This window comes from Amblyomma americanum, chromosome 1 (assembly GCF_052857255.1).
Source record: "Amblyomma americanum isolate KBUSLIRL-KWMA chromosome 1, ASM5285725v1, whole genome shotgun sequence".
Taxonomy (NCBI): Eukaryota; Metazoa; Arthropoda; class Arachnida; order Ixodida; family Ixodidae; genus Amblyomma; species Amblyomma americanum.
Genome location: NC_135497.1, coordinates 321,415,381 through 321,422,180, shown reverse-complemented (window position 1 = coordinate 321,422,180; position 6,800 = coordinate 321,415,381). Strand labels below are relative to the sequence as shown.

The 6,800-nt window shown below is 43.1% G+C and overlaps 1 non-coding gene across 1 annotated transcript; it reads left to right on the top strand.

Annotated features, from left to right (window-relative positions):
- Window positions 1–1,262: 1,262 nt before the first annotated feature.
- On the top strand, window positions 1,263–1,334 carry TRNAP-UGG (transfer RNA proline (anticodon UGG)). The gene has a single exon. It is a non-coding gene; the product is annotated as a tRNA-Pro (tRNA).
- The last annotated feature ends 5,466 nt before the right edge of the window (window positions 1,335–6,800 follow it).

Below are 6,800 nucleotides of genomic sequence, written 5' to 3'. Positions count from 1 at the left end.
TTTATCAGCGCCATCTTCCCTCAGCATCTCGAATCCATTCCTGCTTTTTATCAATATTTTTACCCAGCCAGCTAATATGGTTCTAGAACTTTCTGGGCCCTTATTTAGTTGCATCGCGAACATCATCGATCCTGCGATCAGTGGACTAGATTATTTTACCCTGGACGAGAATCTGTACCTTCAGTTTCTTTTAACAGTAAGATTAACATTACTCGTCCATTTCCTCTGGAGAAACCAGCACCCTGTTCGCCTCTCTGTATCTATCAAACAGGCCCGCAGCTACCGTTACCATTTTACGCCCTGCAACATTCTTCGACAAACGGCTTTTTGTCTCTCTTAGCACCGCCTTCAATGTCCTCCTTCGCAAATTCCCGACTCATATTCCCCTACGTGCCTTTACTCGAATCATTATGGTTCCGATGCTCCCTCTCATGTCTTAGTCACCAGCGCTAAGCACCTGAGCACTCTCTCCCTGTCTCCTACCTTCCGATGTCTGCTGCCTATTTTCAGTCACATGCAATTGCCCTGTCATCCTGCTCGCTCCGACTGTGACCACCTTTCTGGTGACCGCCTTTCTATCCGTGTCTTGAAGCGCTGATTTGGATAAATGCATAACCAACTACCCCAACAAGCCTTCATGGAATTAAGGTTGTTTCCTTCATCTCCATTGTTTCCATACTTCTCAGGTACCACACGTGAATAGCTGTTCCTGTTCAAGCCTTCTTGACTTGCTAAAAGGCAGAGCCACAGGATGAGTTTTCATGCCAGTAGGAATAGCTTCGTATATGTGACTCTCTACGCCTTGCTTTGACCACATCTGTATGGCATTCATTGTACGATGTAAAGGTTCTGAAAGAATAGAGGTTACGTGAGTAGTATAGGGCGATGAAACAGGCGCGACGCCTATAGAATTTTAGCCAGCTATAGGGACTCGCGGCTCAGCAATAAAAGCGACCGAAACCATGAAATCGGATTTCTTGTTATATTACACAAGTACAGTACTCACGGATTGAAATAGGACATTCGGAGCGCGTGGCCGTCGCTTCATGGAGCGCCGCCCGTAGACGCTCATGGAACCAAGGTGGTGCATTGTGGTATGGCGCGAGAGGGAGAACATCTACAAAGCAGGATTGTTCCTTCCAGCTGCCAATGAGCCGGCCTGTGGTTTACCACATGCCTGCGTGGCACAGCAAGGTTAGCGCTCCGAATGTCCTATTTCAATCCGTGAGTACTGTACGTGTTTTTGGATTACCACCAAACGTGGCCCGTTGGTCTAGGGGTATGATTCTCGCTTTGGGTGCGAGAGGTCCCGGGTTCAAATCCCGGACGGGTCCTTTTTGTTTTTTTTTCTTTTCTGATTTTTCAAAGCTGGCTAGGGATACTTTTTCACATCTAAGAGCTACTGTTACCTCGACGGATTCCTTGGGATTGATGAATCATAGTAGGCAGCACGCGGTGGTTTCAGAGATATTTGCGCCCTTGGCGAGGTCAGGTTACTGCGCGCCATCTAGCTTTTGTTATTGATATTTATCGTACTGACAACTTCAAACGCTGCCTATTAAAAGTCTGTTTGCGGAACAAAACACCATGCGGATGAAGAATTGTGCAAGGGCTACAGATTTGAAGCATTAAAAAATAAAAACTTAGCGATGAGGAACATGATGCATTCAGTTGGCAAAAATTTTGGATAATGATCGTCCTGGACCAACAAACTAAACATGGCATAAACTAACGTGATGAACTCTAGCAATCAGTGAAAATGCTGTAAACGCTACTAGCGCTATCATTAAAATCAACAAAACAGATGATCGAGCAAACTGATAAAAAAAGATTCAATTGGACGGACAGTGTCACAGGGCTGGCTAATTTACTTTGAGACGTTGTAAAACTGAAAGTGTTGTGTCTAATACGGGATTGGACTTCTCCGTTTTAATTTTTTTTTGAAAATTCAGCGCAATTTTTTCAGGGTTTATTTTTTAAAAAGTTTGCTTCTTTTGGCGAATATTTTTTTCCTACAGAAAGATTGTCGCCTTTTATCAGAGATATGGCGCATCATTGTGCGCTCAATACTCACGTTGCGGTAACGTATTTTTTGTTAGCACTAGTAGTTAATTGCTCTCCACTACTGCCTAATAGGGCGCACTATATTGTGTTACTTCGTTTGGTCATTGAGTTACCTCAGATCGGGGGTAAACAAAAGTGAATGAACAGACCACAAGAACTGTGATGGAACTAAAGCCCTCTGCCGCCCTTTCCTCCGCGAGTATCCTCGCTCGCCCGCAGTGCGCGCTGCGCACGGCGCGCTTCGAAGGCCATCGCGCGCTCGATGGCTCGATGTGTTCGCTGGGACAGGTGAGCGCGCCTAAGTTCGCGCTTTTTACACGCTCTATTATTAAACGCAATCATTAGAAAGTGATGCGACATGCGCGACTCTGCCGCGAGCAACGTTTGTCACCTTCTCGTTCGAGCAATGGAAGCACTAAACGTGAGCGCTTGCGGCATGAACAGTCAAAGGGCACTCCGTCCTCCTCAATACGGCCTAGGATTTACGTTACTGCTGTATATTCAATCATTTTCGGCACACTGACAATCAGCCGAATGTAGATTTTACCTAGCGCTGTATTTTCACGGAAATACTGTTTATGGCGTTCTTTTGCAGTCGAGAGAGGTAAAGATTGCGGTAATTTAAGTAAAGAGGTCGTTTCACGAGTGACGTTTCAGAAACACGATAGTGGCTGCGGAAATCTTGGGAAATTTTCTTTAATGCGTGTTATTAATTTTTTACCAAGTTTCAGACCGAAAGGTTTGAGCTTGGCTTCACGGAGTGATGCACACGCCGTGGCTGTATTGCCCGCTCGCTACAAATTTCACGGCTGCTTGAAAGAGAACTTTATTTTCTAGTTCTTTCGTTAATTTTATTGACCACTTCTGAAGTGAGCCTCACCAGGGGTTTGGCTTAAAATGTTTGAGTGAATGCTGGTGCCAACAGAGTATTTAGTTAAGTAGCGGAAAGTTGATATTCTCTTGGTGACTCATCTACGCTAATCCCTCGAATGCATTTAAGCAGTGCTTCAGATGCCCGTGCAAAGAGCGATCAGAAATCATGTCATTCCGTGACGGAGTGAGCCCCACTGAAACAATTCGTACTATCTTATAAACTACGGAGTTAAAGAATCTGACGTTATTTTGAAAACATCATTCAATGCAGTATATAACAATTTGGCCGGCGACAAGTCCAAGCGCGCTCTAAAAGACACCTTTTCTGAGACACGATCCTCAAGTCACATTAGATCTCGGAATCGCGTTTGAGTTGCGCGCCCTTGCGAAGGAAGAACGAACACCTTAATGGCTCAGTGATTAACATCCCCTATCATCCCTAGACAGACGATGGTATAACGCCGTTAAGGCTACCACACCAGACCTCTGGGGCATACGGGAAAGAGACTGCCGTATACGCTACGAAAATCACCGTTTTCTTTTTTGTGTCACGTCCCAAGCACGCGTATTTACTAGCAAGAAATAATAATAATAATGTCTTCGAAGCAAATGTTTTTCGGGTAAACCCAAACTGAGATACAGAAATTAAAGTGGCTATAACAGGCGCAACACGCACGCCAACAGACGCGAATAGAGCACACAGAGCAATTGCGTCAAGTGGAAAGATTAAACTTCATCCGAAACAGCGATCAGTGGACTAGATTATTTTACCCTGGACGAGAATCTGTACCTTCAGATTCTTCTGTCAATAAGATCATCATTATTGGTCTATTTCCTCTGTAAAAACATGCACCTTGTTCACCTCTCTGTACACATCAATCAGGCCCGCAGCTACCACACCCAGGTTACGCCCTGCAAAATTCTTCGACAACCTTCTTTTTGTCTCTTGTAGCACCGCCTTCATTGTCCTTCCTGGCAAAGTCCCGACTCATGCCAATAGGAATAGCCTCGTATATGTGCTCCTCTACGCCTTGCTTTGACTACATCTTTATGGCATTCATTGTACGATGTAAGGGTACTGAAAGAATAGAGCTTACGTAAGAAGTGTAGGGACGGAACGCTGATAGCATATTAGCCAGCTGTAGGGACTCGCGGCTCAGGAATAAAACCTACCACAACTGTGAAACCGGATTTCTTGAAATCTATCTTAATAAAGTGCTTTTTTGCTTCCACCCCACGTGGCCCGTTGGTCTGGGTATGATTCTCGCTTTGGGTGCGAGAGGTCCCGGGTTCAAATTTTTTTTTTCCAAGTGTGCTAGGGATGCTTTTTAACATCAACGAGCTACTTTTGCTTCGACGGACTCCTAGGGCTTGATTAATCATAGTAGCCAGGGCGGGGTGGTTTCGCAGGTTTTTGCTGCCCTTGGCGACGCCAGGTTACTGCGCGCCATCTCGCTTTTCGTATTAACATTTATCGTACAGACAACTTTAAACATTACGTATTAAAAGTCGATTCCTAGAATAAAACACACTGCCGATTAATTCTGGAAGGGCTACCGAACTGACGCATTAAAACAAAAGACTTAGTTAAAGATGAGAAACACGATGCAAGCGGCTGGCAAAAACTGGGTAATGATCTTCCTAAGGCAACAAACTAAATGGAGCATTAGTTCACGTCACGAACGCTTGAAATAAACAAAAAAGCTGGAGACGCTACAAGTGGTTTCATTAGATGCCGGACCGAACCGATGAAAACAAGATCCTGTTAGAGCGACAGGGCCACATGACCGGTTATTATGGATTGATACGTTCTAAACATAAATTTATTCTTTCTAATTTGTGGTTAGACTTCTCGGTTGCAATTTTTTGAAAATTCAGCGTGGATTTTCCGGGTTTGTTAAAAAAATTATTTTTTTTTCGGCGAATATTTCCTGCGGAAGAATAGTCGGTTTTATCACACGACATATGGGGTATCATTGTGCGCTCAAAATTAACGCACCGGTCACGTATATTTTGTTAGCGCCAGCAGTTCATTACCGTGCACTGCTGCCAAACAGAGGGCAGTATTTGTGCTGCTTTTATTTATTTAGAAATACTGTCAACCCTCAGTTGAGGGTCATTACAGGGAGAGATGTTACACATAACGTTCATACAAGAATAAAGAGCCAGATACAAAAAGAAATATGAACATTCACTACAGTGGCCTTCGGATACAACACAGGATACGATATAGAGACTATGAGGCACATATTCAAATGTTCAGCGATCTTCTGCACGCACACAAAAAGAGAAAAAAAAACAAACGAAAAACACTTTGCAATATCCACATGGTACAGATTTTAGTAAGGGACCTTGATCGCATTTGTGTGTTGTGTTGTGTTGTGTTTTATGACACATAGGCAACTGAGGCCATCATGCGCCAAGAACAAGGTATAGGAAAAGTCTTTTGTTGAATATTATAGAAATGCAAGAATAATCCTTGCCCTAGCGGCCCTCAACATTAATATTACCCAGTGAACACATACACAAATTTTATAAATGGCTACAAGTAAAAGCTTTAAAGAGGGCCGGGTAACCTCAGTAGCCTTCCTTGGCTACGGAAGGACATCGAGGCTCCCAACCAATCAAAATAAAAGCCTCAGCTTTCTTCTCAGGCCTGAGAAATTGGCTGAGGTGTACTAAAATTCAAACAAACCAGTGGGTAAAAATTTAGTCTCTTGAGAAATCCCGTTTCATTAAGAAAGCTAAAAACACATGATATATTAACAATTGCATCATCTCCTAAAAGCAGTGCGGGATGAAAAGGAATGCATTTATTATAAAATTCAGTAAAATACGTTTTTCTGATTTCTTCCAGTTCCACACAAGAGAATAAAATATAGTTAACCGTGAGTTCATCTCCACATTGTTGGCAAACAGGTTTGTCTTGTTTTGTTATTAGGAAGTTGTGCGTAAGGTGCGCGTGGCCTATTCGGAGACGGCATAAGATCACGTCCTTGAAACGTTGTTGGTGCACACAAGACTTAAATTCACCTAAAACTGGTTTTACCAAGTGTAGTTTATTTTTGACCTCATTGTTCCAAGCCGACAGCCATTTTTTTCTTACTTTCCTTGCTACAAATCTCATGCAATCATTAAACGGCATATTTACTTTCATTATTTTTTTGCCACGAGCTTTACCAGCACACACATCTGCTCTCTCATTGCCTTTTATTCCCACATGACTCGGGACCCAGCACAGTTTTATATTTATTCCTTGAGCTGTGGCAGTTACTATGTTGTGTATGATGTCACCGAGCAGAGGGGAGCTTGCATTTTTAGAATGGAGAGCTCTAAGTACACTTAAGGGGTCTGTGTAGATAACAGCATTTTTGAGGTTCTCACTTAGTATTTTTTCTATGGTCATCCATACTCCGCGGTGAAGATGGAGGAACACTGTGGTAGTCTTACTATTTGCTTCGAATTTCCTCGCACCACTGCGCTTCCTACGCTACTATCTGTTTTTGATCCATCAGTATAAAATTCTGTAAAACTACTGTATTTTTCGTCAAGGGCACGGAATTCTTGTAATATATGTTGCTGTGGAGTTCGCTTTTTACGGAAATGTGCAAGAGTGAGGTCACAGATTACAGGAAAATTGAACCATGGAGGCAGTGGACCACGTCTTCGAGCAACGCCAGGTAATGCATCCATTACGCCGAGGTTTTTGCACACATCTTAAAAATGCAGGAGAAGTGACCTTATTGCTAATGTTTTGTTGTTAAATAGTGTTCTAGATGGGAACTTTGTGACTATTTGGTGACAGATATGTTTAGCTAGTGAACGGATTTTTAAAACGTACGAGCAAGTCAGCATGGTTCTTC